Here is a 13,805-nt window from a genome sequence, read left to right on the forward strand (position 1 = left end):
GTCTGGCAGCTGCAGCCAACACCATCGCTGGAAGCCTTGGGGAACCCTAGTTGTGCTTCAGATCTAGGGTAACCAGGAAAGCACAGCGTGGCCTGGAGGGACTTGTGTGTTATCTCATCAACCCTCCCCCAGGATAGGAATTTACTCCTCAGCCCCCTGCCAGGGACCACTGCCCTCGGTTCACAGGCCTGCTGAGAGGTTGCCCCGGCTGGCCAGCAAGAGGCAGCCTTTTCCTATCCATCCACCGTGACCTATCCATCCACACACTCACCCATCCATCATGCATCCAGTGTGAAGTGCCTACAAGATGCCGGGCAGCATTCCAGCTGCTGGTGACATAATGTTGAACAAGACACTTATGGCCTCTACCCTTGTGCAGCTCACATGCTGGAGTGACACAGATACCAACCAAGTAAGCAAATAAATAAGATAATATCAGACCATGTGAGTGCTATGGGAAAAAGCACTTGGTCTTGTGATGCGACACGAGTACTGAGATGGGGCCGGGGTGCCCAGGGAAAGCCTCTCTGCAGAAGTGGCGTTTAAGCTGAGATCTCAAGGACGACAACTTTCTTTTGTCCAATGAGGAAACTGAAGCACAGAGAGGTGGAAAAATCATCTGAGGTCACATGGTGAGTAGAGTTGAACTCAAGCCCTTTCTTTGGGGTGCCCAGAGGACCCCACCAACCCCACCGCAGCCCTGTGGGGTAACGTTTGTTTAACTGAGGTAGTAGTAGGCAGTAGGGGCCAGGCTATTTACACAGTTTGTAAAAGTAGAGAACCAAAGCTCAGAAAGGGGAAGTGACCTGCCCAAGGCCACACAGCAAATCTGAAGCGGAGCCAGGACTTGATTCTAGTCTGGCACCACAGGACTAATCAAGCAGCTCATTAGTTCAGGCAAGTTTCCTCTTCTGATGCCAATTTGGACTCGGGGTTGAGCCTGTTGGTGGCAAAGACCCTGGGCAAAAAAGTGTGGGTGTGGATGCGTCACATCAGGGAAGCAGTGACACAGGCTCCACCAATCCTGAACTGTCATCAGGCTCCAGGGACAAGCTCCAAGAAGCTGGGGACACTTCCCTGACAGCCACTGCCTTGGGGGATTCGGGAAGGCTCTCCACCCGACAACCCGTGATCGGGCGGAAGGCACCAGTACAGGACACTCTGTCATCCTCCCAGGCTCCATCAGAGCCTCTGAAGCTTGAACGACACATTCTCGGGTGCAGAACGGAAAAGGAACCTGGGATCTGAGGGGACCGGCAGTTACGGATGGCCATCTCTCTGGATGGCCTTGAGTGCTGCCCACCGGTGGCTTCTCTAGGCTCAGCAATGCACAGGGTTGGTATGTTCCAAAACGTGCCACAGGGACTCTCAGATCCAAACACTGGCAACACCCCCCACCCCCACCCCACCCCCGCTCAGGTGACTAGGTTACTACCTTCCCTACAAAGCAGTGTGTTATGATACGATGGGCCGCTCTGATTCTGTAAATCCTCCACCTCAGACCTTGGTGGTGGCTCTGAAGGCTTCTCAGAGTGACGGTGCACCGGTATCCTGGCCACAGCACGGGACAGAAGGGGACCAGAAGAGGCCATGCAGGTGAGTGTGTGCGTACAGGTATATTGCGGGCACGTGTGCATGTGGGCTGTAGGACTGTGGCTGTGCTGACAGGCTTCAGGAGACACGCGAGAAACAAAAGCCCTCCATCTGCCAGCCTGCCCACACTCAACTCTGAACCAGGCCCACTAGGGAGCAGTCAAAACGAGGAGAGTTCACTTCCAGGCTGCGGAGGAGAGGGCTAAGCTGCAGACCATGTTCATCCACCACCCACAGCCAGTGTGAAGTGTGATCACCTCAGAGACAGCAGCCCGGAGCTCGCGCCATGTGTGCACAGCACGAGCCAGCGCCACAGCCCCACTCACGCCCTAAATTCCAGGGCAATCCTGCCGACCAGGACTGGAATTGGAAACAGTGTATCCCTTAGCCCACACCCGTGCCTTGTTTGCTGGACACCCTGGACGCTCTACATTCTATCGTCAAGTCCCCAGAACAGCCGCAGTGGTGGACGTTATCATCAGGACCCCCATTTTACAGATGAAGAAACTGCAGCACAGGGGGTGATGTAACCGCCATGTTCACTCAGATACAAAATAGTAGCAATTGGGATTTGACTCAAGCAGTCTGCTCACGAGACAAGTTTAGGAGGCGAGCACTGGGTGACCGACTAGATGTAAGGCAGCGAGGAAGAGTCCGCAAAGCCTCTTGGGGTTCTGGACGAGCAGGGCGGGGATGGCAGCTGGTACCCAGATGCAGAGCAACCACAGCCTGTGGCTGAGGCCGGCGGGGGAGCGCGGCTCTGACCCTTTCAGGTGTGCCTTGACGCAGACACAGAGCAGATCACGTGGGTGTGGGGTACCGCTGAGCAGATACCGGGAACTAATTGTCACTCCGATTCCATTACTGAATACCTCTCCTAAATCACCTCCTGTAAAATCAGAAAGCCTCTATGTACATATAATATTCTATTAAATGAAGCACGTCACAGTACCTAAATGATTTTTACCAAGTTCTTTCCAGTCTCTTGCAAAAGTTCTGATTTCTAAATAATCGTTATCTATACCATATGCCCCTCTGAAGTCTGTTAACAGAACAGCAGAAAACACATAAATAATCTTCCCTTTTGCATGAACTTATGGTTCACTACAGTTACTGCCAATCAAACGTCCTTAGGAGAGCCCCAAATCAAAGCAGGACGGAGCCGAAAATGAGGTGGGAACCAGGATTCTGGATGATGAGGGATGCGGCCAGTGGGGGCTGGCAGCCCCAGGCCCTGCATGGGGATTGCTCGTCAGGCTGAAGGAGGGTACACGGTCAGTGTGATCGGAGCCTGGGTTTGGGAAGCGTAGCAACATGTGGGCACCCAGAGGGGCACCTTCAAAGGGCCCAGTGTGACCCCTGGAGGCAGGCCCAGGGTCGTGCTGGGTGCCATTCCCTAGGGTTCAGCCTCCTCTGTCACTATCCAAGTGATCTTTGGAAAAACGCTGCTGATGACAGCACCTCTTGGAGGATCTCCAAACATTGTCCCAATTCCTCTGCATGCAAGCAATCCAGGTTCTACGAGCCTGAGCCCCAGCCCCAGCTGGCCTTTCTGGTCTCCTATCTGCTGCCCTCCACCCCAGGCCCTTCACCCAGGCCCAGTAGATTCCTTGTCATTAGCAAACACGACGCTCATTCCGTCACACTGTCCCCAATTCTCTTCCTAACAAACTCCCACCCCTTGGGCCTACCCACATGTCTACTTCCCTTGCTTTATTTAGTGTCTGGCTTCTCAACCAGACTTGGGGCAAAGTGAAGAAAAGTGTCCTATTTGTGTCCTGGTGCCCACCCCCAGCCCAGGGTTTGGCCCAGAGGAGCTCTTGGCAAAGGCTGAGTGAGCGAGTGAACGGACGCCCACCTTCCCCTTGTGGGAACCCTGTATCCCCCATGCTCGATCAGGACCCTGGATGTGTAGGACAGCCTCAGTGTGTACTTCTTTCCTCCCTACCCCGGACCACCTGGAACCGTCACAGTGCCCTGTGGCCTGCAGGTAACAAGAACAGTCCTGCACTGGCCTGCGTCATGTAGAAACTGAAAAGCAGGAGAGACGCAAAGCCCAGACTGATGAGGGTTCGCCATGGCAGAGAGAAGAATCAGACCCAGAGCTAGAAGGCCTGGGACATTTTACAGGCCCTGGGACCCTGGGACTTCACAGAAACAGTCACTTATAACGTAGTGGGCTTTGCTGGCCTCTGCTATTTTGTACAAATCCTGTCTTTTCAGGCTTCTCTGAAATCCCTGGCTGTTCTGAGGCAGGGACCGAGGCTTTCGTGGCTGTGCCCAGCCACTCAGAGCCCGACCTGGCACAGAATGGACAGTCACTGGGGACTGCAGCCTGAAGAGGGGACTCAAGGTCCAGAGCTCACAAGGTCAGAACACTGCTTTGTCATGACTGCTTGTCAATCGCTCAGTCCTAGGGACAGTCCTGAACCGCCGTCCATCTGCTCAGTCCCTGCCTTGACCCTGCCACACCGCTTCCGGTTGGGGTGGTGACCAGCACACGCCCACCGCTATCCCCCATCGGGCCTGCCTCTGCCATCCATTCTCTCACCACATGGCTCCCGGTGTCCAGCCTGACAGCCTTAGCGTGGCCTAAGGGCCTGGTCCGCAGCCCCCGTGAGTCCCTCCTTTGGCTCATCTTCCCACGACATACCCATCTCCAGCCCATTTCAGCCACCTGCAGCTGGCCGCCCTGATGGGCTTGCGAGAGTGCACTGTCTGTCACACACACACATACACCTTTGTGCCCACCATTCCCTCTCCTGGAATAGCTTTCCTCCTCCTTTGGCTAATACTGCCTCATCCTTCAAGGTCCAGCTCAAGCGGTCCCTCCTCTGGGAAGCCCTCCCTGACTTCCCAGGCCAGGATAGGGGCCCTCTATGTTCCCACAGCTGTATTCCCAGCCCTGGACACACAGCGATATAAAGAAGTTTTCACTGGATGTTGCCATGGACAGGGATCATGGAGACACAGAACATCTAACACAAAGCTACAGAAGTTCACAGCTCATCAGCGAAGCCAGAGAAAGGAAAGCTGGCTCTGCTGAGCACGGAGGGAGTGGCTGTGTCCCAGCACAGGGGGAGTGGAAGGACCCGAGGTCACGAGGCCTGCTCCTGCCCAGTGACTGAATCCCCTTGCAGCACGCAGCCTGCTCCCCACCTCAGTGACAGGGCTCACTCCCTGCTTGTGGAACAGAATTCCCACTAGTGGACAGTACTGATTGGCAACAACCTGTGCATTCGCTGACCTGACGCCAGCGTCCCTCCAACGCCCACCAGTGGACCCCCCACCCCCCACCGAGGGGAGGAGCTTCAGTGAGGAGCGTGTGCCACAGGGAAGACTGGAGACAGGGTCCGGGTCTGTCTGGTTGGTCTGTGAGTACATCAGCATGACCGACATTCCCACGACTGCGGCACATTTTTGTTATGCCTGCTATGACTCTGGCACTGTGCTAGGCACGCAGCGCTCACGCACACAGAAGGTGCTTTAAAAAGGCCTCAAGCACAGTCTGTTCAATAGACTGTTCAGAAGCCCATGGTAATGGTGACAAGCCCCCACGCAGCCCACCCAGCACCCATTCCCGGCCCTGCTGCCCCAAGGACTGCAGGCAATATACCACACTCTATTGCCTGCCACTGTCAGGCAATCAGGCAGAGTATCAGAGAAGAGGCCAGCACCATACCGGGTTTTTGTTCCTTTCAGGAACTCTAATATACACACCATTACTGAGCACCTACTATGTGCCAGGAACTGTGATGGGTATCTATAGCCATTACCTAGTTGGTTGGATTTCCACAAAGCAGAGTGTGTGACTCTTCTCAAGTCACATTCTACCACATTAGTCAAGTTATAGATGAAGAAATTTAGGCTTAGAGAGGCTAAACCACTTGCCCAAGGTCACACAGCAAGTAGTAGAGATCCAGGATTGAAACCAGAACCCCCTTTCCAATAATCTCCTAGGGTCACTTTAACAAGCAGCTAGGCCATGGGGGCCCCAGACCTTTCAGGTAAGCTGAGCAGTAGGGCAGTTAAGAATATAGAGTATTTATAAACGGTGCATGACTTTACAAGCCTCCAGCTATAATTTCATCATAGCCCAGGCCTTGGAAAGTCTGCATAATCCTGGAAGGCGCTGGGTTTTAGCTAAAAGACGGCTGTGAATGCTAATTGGATCCTCGGCCTACACTGTAAATCAGACCCAAGTGTGGGCACCTAAATGCAATCCTTTTTCACACAGGGACTGTAAGTCTTTACATTACTGTTGGCCAACCAGGGCCTTAAATAATTTCTGTGTGACCGAGTTCATAAATCTGCCCTCGCTCCATGGCTGGCAAATGCTGCCACAGAGGAGACCATGATCATAAGTAAACAGTTGGCTGGCAGCTGCCTCCCAGCTAGCCAAGAACTAGAGCAATGAGCCTGGGGTGGGGGCCCAGCCCGTCCTGGGGAAGCCTCAGAATGTGCTGGGCTTGGTGGAGGCCGAAGGAAACTGTGGGCCCAGCCATAAGTGGTGTGGAGCCAAAGACGCTCAGGCCCTTTGGGAGCCACAGAGTTCAGGTCGGGTGTAATATGCCGGCAAACAGAGCAGGTCCAGAGGCCCACGAGGGAAACTGGAGGAGAGTCTCCCTCACCACAAACCCACCCACACAATGCCCATCTCTCCACATTCCTGGGAGGCTGGCTTCACTCTCCCCATTTTGGAGGTAGGAAGACTGAGACTGAGGTTCACACAGGTTAAACCCTTTGTTCATAGAGCCAGTGAGGGGAGAAGCCACAGTTTGGATCCAGGGATGCCTCGTTCCAAAGCCCTTTTCCATACCACACATGAAGCGAGGACCTGGGGGCAGATGGGATACAGAGATCATATTTGCCAAACCAAAAATTTGTCCACCCAGAATGACAAGTACACGTGTGGGTGCGAGGACAGTGCGATGGAGCGCTGGAATGTGGGATGATGCCGGAACACAGTGCTGGGGGAAGCAGCGAGCTTCCAGCTGGATACGCAGAGGTTTACGAAGGTGCTGTCAGTGCGGCTCCTGCACGATGCAGTAGGAAGGATCCACTGTTTAGTCCGGGATTCATCATCTGCTGAACACTTGTGATACGCCAGGCCCTTGCCAGGTGACAAAGAGCCAAGAAGAGTTGGTGCCTGCCTTCAAGGAGCTTGGCCGCTCAAGAGCTAAGTGGTGAACAGAAAACGGCACCAAAACTTCCACTGCACACAGAGATGAGACACACAAGGAACTTGAGGACATCAGAGAAGTGCAACCAACCAGGGAAACAACAGGGGCCATACCTCCGTGATAACTCACAAAGTGTGCAAACACTGCAGCACCCACAGCTCACCCCTCTGCTCCTAACAGACGAGCAGGCTGAGATTCCTGCAGCCAGCACCCCAAACCACAAGCTCAGCTGGTTCAAGAGCATGAACAAGAACCAGTCAGAACCACAACCCTACCCCTTCTCCTGAGTCCCAGCAATCCCAGCAGTCCCTAGTACACCACGCTGCCCCTCAACCAATGGGCAGGCCCCCAGCCCATTCCCTTAGACCGGTATCGCCACAGGTGTTCCCATTGCCTCCTCTTCCAACAACGAGGTAACAATAACGATCAGAATAACCGTGATGCAGTTGAACCTTAACCATTTGAAACCTTACTTCCTCTTTTGTAAAGTGGGGTTGATGAAAAAACCAGATCTGCTGGAGGATTAAATGAAATATTGCACGTAGAACACTCAGCACCATAAAATATCAACAACATACAGCAATTGTTCTCAAACTAACACTTTTATGGTGCTTTGCCCTGTATGATTTCCTAGGATTCTTACGATGTGTGGGGTAGTTGTTACTACTGTTCTTATTATTGATGACCATTTTACAGATGAGGAAACTGAGGTTTTGCTTCTGGGCACTTCTGCGGCAAAATGCATAAAATATAGTTTTTGTGGAGCTGCTTATATCCTAGAAAGTAAGGACAATCTCAGAGGCAAGGGAAGAAACAAAAGGAAGAAGCCATAAGTGAAAACCAGACTAACGAGGTGGTGGAGGGGTTGTCCTGAAGCAGATATTGACATCAGAGCTGCAGCAAGGTGTGAGGGCTGGACTTTCAACTCCTAGATTGCGCTTGGGGACCTGGCCAGGTTTGGAGGTAACCTGGTTTTCAGTGCTCCTTGCTTCTGGCAAACGCTGATGCTAATCCTCTAGGGAGGAAAGCATGTTCAACTCAGGCCTCCAGTGGGCTCAGAGGGAAACATCAACTACGTGACCTCACACTCAAAACTACCCAGCAGACAAGGAAAGAAGCAGAGGGAGAACCTGAAGAAACAAACAAAAAGCCCCACAAAATTAGATGCCCTCTTCAAGGATTTCAAATTTAAAAACTAACAGACTTAGAACATAAACTAATATGGGTGACATGTTTAAAGAAATAAAGGATGGGATCACAAAATATAAACAAGTAATAAAAGACTAGTAAAAAATAACCAGTGAAATTTGAAAAGGACCAAACAGAATTTCTAGAAATTAAAAATATAATTGTTGAAATGAATTTTTAAAAACCGAAATGGGTCAAATAGATTAGACACAACTGAACGGGAAGAGCTGAAGAAATTTCACAGAATTCAAATCAAAGAGACAAGCAGCTAGAAAATAAGAGATATAGAGACGAGAATAAGAAGGCATAATATACCTTTAACCAAAGCTTCAAAAGCAACAAAGAATGGAAAAGAAGTAACATTTAAAGAGATAATAACTGAGAATTTTCCATGCTGCAAGGAGGGAAAAAAATAAAAGGAATCCACACCTACTCACAGAGCAGTGCAAATTAGAAGTCTTAAAAGCAATAGAGAAAAAACATAGATAACCCACAAAAGGACAATATTTATACCAACAGGCTTCTCTACAACAAAACGGAAATGGAAGCCAGAGGCAATGGAATAGTATTTTCAAAGTGCTGACAGAAAATAACTGTCAACTTAGAGATGGGTATTCCAAAATCTATCTTTCAAAATGAGGGTGAAAGAAGAGACATTTTCAGATAAATAAATGAGAGAGAGAGAGAGAGAGAGAGAGAGAGAGAGAGAGAGAGAGAGAGAGAGAGAGACACTGATGGACTTAGACAGGGAATTTCTAAGTGAAAATGGTACCAGAAAGAAGGTCTAACATGGCCAAGAGTTAATGATGGGCAAATAAATTTATAAATATGTAAATATGTAGGTAGAGCTAAACAAACATTGTCATATAAAATAATGCTCACTAATTTGTGGAGTTGAAACAAGGGCAGATCTAGAATACTGCAATACAGTAGAATATAAGTTTGGATGGAATAATTAATTACACAGTGTTCTGAGGTCCTTGTATGGCTAGAGAAGAGGTTCAGGTACTAACTTCAGGCTTCTTTAGGTTAAGAATGCCTGGTAAAAATTCACAGGTTATCACTAAACAGAAAGAATTAGCATGTATAACTTCCAAACCATCAGAGGGGGTAAAGTAATAAGGAGAAAAAGAACAAAAAAACCCCTTCTCTTAATCAGTCATAAAGCAAAATAAAACACAACAAATGACAACAAAAATTAAGACAAAATAAACAAAAAAGTACAGGAAAAGCAAAAGTAGAAAGTGAAATGTAAGAAACACGTCCAAATACTTTAGTAATCATAACTGAAAACGAACCAAACTCTAATTAAAAGAGAGCTCAGCAGAATGAAGAAACAAAACAAATAACACCTCCCACTGTTTGCTAATTACACGCCTAAAACATAAGAACATGAAAAATTTGAAAGTTAAAGGATAGAATAAGATACACCATGAAAATGCTCTTCCAAGCAATGCTGGCATAGCCGTATTAATATTAGAGAAAATAGAATTTAAACCAAAACAAACAAAAAAATGATTCAGGATAGAGTTATCTAATGATAAAAGTTTTAAACTTCTAGGAAACTAATTATGTTGCAAATATTAATAGAAATACAAAGCCTATCATCTTGGTAAGAGATTTCAACACCTTTCTCTCAATTATTAACAGAACAAAAAAAATTAGTAAAGCTATAGAAATTGTGAATAAAATAAGACTTTTGATCTACTGAACAAAAGTAGAATATACACGTTCTTTTCAAGCACATATGGAACATTTACAAAAAAACTGCTTTATACAGTTATAATGGCTGATATGTAAATAAATGTTCTTCAACTACAGTGAAATTAAATTAGAAGTCAATAACAAAAAGGAAAATATTTCTCTATGTTTGGAAAATTAAAGACTCACTGGGTCAATTAAAGCATCATAATGGATATTTAAAATACTCAGGACTAAACAATAATGCCAACATTACATATAAAAAGTTCTGAGATTCAGCAAAAGCAGCATTGAAAGAGAAATTTATTTCGCAAATGATTGTCCTAGAAAAAGAGAAAGTCTGAAAATTAATGTGCTAGGTGACCCATTTCAGAAGTTAGAAAAGGGACAGAAAAATAAACTAAAAAATATAAAAGAGGATAATAAATATAAAAGCAGAAATTAATGAAGTAGAAAACAAAGACACAAAGAGAGAACCAATAAAGCCAGGAATTAGTTCTTGGAAAGACTAATAACAGAGACAAAACTTCTGGTGAAATGAATTAAGAAAAAAAGAAAGAAGGCATAAAAAAAGAGTAATACGGGGAATAAAAATGCAGATATAATACAGGCCCAGCAAAAACTTTAAAATAAAAAGAGTACACTATAACAAATTCTATGCAATTAAATCTGAAAACATATACAAAGTGGACACATTCCTAGGGACGGGAGAACTAACTTCAGAAGAATTAGAAAGCCTTGATAGGTCTATACCAATTATGGTAACTGCAACAGGAGTTTAAAATCTTTCCATAAAGATAACACCAGACTCAGATAGTTTTATAGGCAAGTTTTATCAAATATTTAAAAAACATGTCATTCCAATCTTCTAAAAATTCTTCAAGGAATAAAAAAAAGAGGAATACTCCCCAAATCAATAAAACCCTGATATTAAAATCAAATGAGCAAAGTATGTGAAAGGAGAATAACAGGCAACTATCACTCATGAAGAAAGATGTAAAAATCTTGAATTTAGTGATGTAAAGAAAACACCATAACCAAGTTGGGTAGATCTTAGGAATATAAGAATGATTTAACATCAGAACAATCTATAAATTTAACTTACCATATTTACAAATTGAAGTAGTTAAACTATGTATACATGATAACCTCAATAGATTCAGAAAGACCCTTTGATAAAAGTCAATGCTCATATATTCCAAAATTCTTAACAAATTAGGAGTAAAAAGGAATGTCTCGATCAAGAGAAGAATGTCCTCTTTCACCACTCCTTATCAACATTGAACTGAAGCGCTAGCTAATGAAGACAAGAAAAGGAAATAAAAGGAATACAGATTTAAAAGAAAGAAATAAAACTGTCTTTTTTCACAGGTGACATGAATGAAAATCCAAAAGAATCAATAACAGAATGACTGGGACTAATAAGCAATTATAGCAAGGTTGCAGGATACAGGTTTAACATACAAAAGTTAATTCTTTCCTACATGCTAACAATGAGAAAAAGGAATTGAAATAAAAAACACAAGACCATTTACATTAGCACTCCCCTAAAATGAAACACTTACGTATCAATCTAACAAAATACGTACAAGATATATATGAGGAAAATTACAAAATTGTGATGAAAGAAATCAAAGGAGAACTAAATAAATGGAGAGCTAGTCCACATTTATGGATAGGAAGACTCAATATTACCAAGAAGCCAGTTCTTACCAACTTAATCTATCTATTCAACACAACCCCAATCCAAATACCAGCAAGTTATTTTGTGGATATTGATAAACGGATTTGAAAGTTTATACAGAGAGGCAAAATAACAAGAATAACCCACACAATATTGAAGGAGAACGAAGTTGGAGGACTGACACTACCTGATTCAGGACATACTACAAAGATACAGTAATCCAGGCAGTGTGCTATTGGCAAAACGAGAGACAAATACATCGATGGATCAGAATAGAGAGCCGAGAAATAGACCCCCCAAAATATAACCAACTGATTTTGACAAAGGAGAAAAGATAATGCAATAGCAAAAAAAATAGTCATTTCAAAAAATGGTGCCAGAACTGGACATGCACATGAAAAAGAAATCTAGACACACAGACTTCACACCACAAAAATTAACTCTAAATGGATCATAGCCCTACATACAAAATACAAACCTATAGACCTCCTAGAATATAACAGGAGAAATTTTTGGTTGCCTTGGCTTTGGCAATTACTTTTTTAGATACAATACCAAAAGCATGATCCATGAAAGAAATAATTGATAAACTGGACTTCATTAAAATTAAAAACTTCTGCTCTGCAAAAGGCACTGTCAAGAGAATAAGAAGACAAGCCACAGACTGGGAGAAAATACTTAACAAAGACCTCTCTGATATAGAACTATTATCCAAAATATACAAAGAACTCTTAAAATGCAGTAATAAGAAAACAAACAACCTGATTAAAAAATGGGCAAAGATCTGAACAGATACCTTACCAAAGAAGATACACAGACGCAAATAAGCATATGGACATGCACATGAAAGATGCTCCATATCATATGTCACTAGGGAATTAAATTAAAACAATAATGAGATACCACCACATATCTATTAGAATGGCTAAAGTCCAAAACACTGACAACACCCAAGGCTGCAGAGGGTGTGGAGCAACAGGAACTTACATTTATTGCTGATGGGAATGTAAAATGGTCCAGTCACGTTGGAAGATAGTTTGGTCATTTCTTAGAAAACTAAACATCCTCTTACCATTTGATCCAGAAATTATGTTCCTTGGTACTTAACCAAGTGAGTGGAAAACTTATATCTACACAAAACCTGCACATGGATGTTTGTAGAAACTTTATTTGTAATTGCCAAAACTTGGAAGCAATCAAGATGTCCTTCAGTAAATAATGGGTAAATAAAACTTACCCTGGTACATGAAGACAATGGCATATTATTCAGTTCTAAAAAGCAATGAGCTATCAAGCCACAAGAAGACATGGAAAACGTTCAAGGCATATGATTACTAAGTGAAAGAAGCCAGTATTAAAAGGCTGCTTATTATATGATTCCAATAGCATAACATTCTGGAAAAGGGAAAACTATGGAGATCCCTGGTCGCCTGGGGTTGGGAAGAAGGTGGGACGAACAGGCAGAGCACAGAGAATTTGTAGGGCAGTGAAACTCTTCTATCTGATGAGCTAATGAGGGATATATATCATTACGCATTTGTCAAACTCATAGCTGTACACCAAGAGTCAGCCCTAACGTAAATGATGTATTTGGAGTGATAACGATGTGTCAGTGTAGGTCCACTGATTGTAACAAATGTGCTCCAGTCCAGGATGTTGATGGTGGGGAAGGCTGTGTGTTTGGGGCAGAGCATATATGGGAACCCTCTGTACTTTTATTTTGTGAACCCAATGTAAATGTCTGTGAATCTAAAACTGCTCTAAAAACCAACCTATTTTTAAAAAAGGGAATGCCTTCCAACTGATGGAAGGTATCTACAGAAATCCTACAGGAAGCATTATACTTAATGGTAAAATACTAAAAGCATTTAAAATCAGCAGCAACACAAGGGTGCCAACTGTCATTGTTTCTTTCAAAGATAAAAGAAAATGTATAATGATTGTAAGCACAAAATAAAATCATCATTATTCACATATATGAGAGTCTGTATAGAAATCTCGAAAGAGTCTTCACAAAAAGTAATAGAAAGAATAAGAGAATTTGTCAAGATGACTGGCCAGAAGATAAATATACAAAAAGCAATTGTATTTCTATTCACCAGGAACAAACAAAAAAAATAATTTAAAGAGAGATGTATTTTAAGTTAGCAACAAAAAACAAAAGAAACCTATTAATAAATATTTGAAAGAAATGTATGTGATACATATATGGAGAAACATGAAATCTTGCAGAAAATCACTAACAAAAACCATGTTTAGAGACAGGAAGAATTAACATCATAAAGAGGTCCATTTCCCTAAACTGATCTACAGAGTAAATGGAATTCCAATCAAAATCTCAAGAGTTTTTCATGGAAATTTTAAAGTTGAATCTAAGATATATATAGAAAAGACCTAAAAATAGCCAAGGGACACCTAAAAAAAGATTGGAGTGGGAGTAGGGTGACGGTCTTTCC

General features: G+C 44.4%; 1 protein-coding gene and 1 long non-coding RNA gene across 5 annotated transcripts in view; one reads left to right on the plus strand and one right to left on the minus strand.

Moving 5' to 3' along the window:
• Window positions 1–13,805, minus strand: part of GLIS1 (GLIS family zinc finger 1) — a 212,879-nt gene that overhangs the window by 45,643 nt on the left and 153,431 nt on the right. The gene's annotated exons all lie outside the window — the stretch shown is intronic.
• LOC141572106 (uncharacterized) lies at window positions 483–13,303 on the plus strand. Its single transcript, XR_012497227.2, has 3 exons — window positions 483–632; window positions 1,502–1,596; window positions 3,817–13,303. It is a non-coding gene; the product is annotated as an uncharacterized LOC141572106 (long non-coding RNA).

Source organism: Rhinolophus sinicus, chromosome 14 (genome assembly GCF_057876585.1).
Source record: "Rhinolophus sinicus isolate RSI-liver-muscle chromosome 14, RSI-T2T, whole genome shotgun sequence".
Taxonomy (NCBI): domain Eukaryota; kingdom Metazoa; phylum Chordata; class Mammalia; order Chiroptera; family Rhinolophidae; genus Rhinolophus; species Rhinolophus sinicus.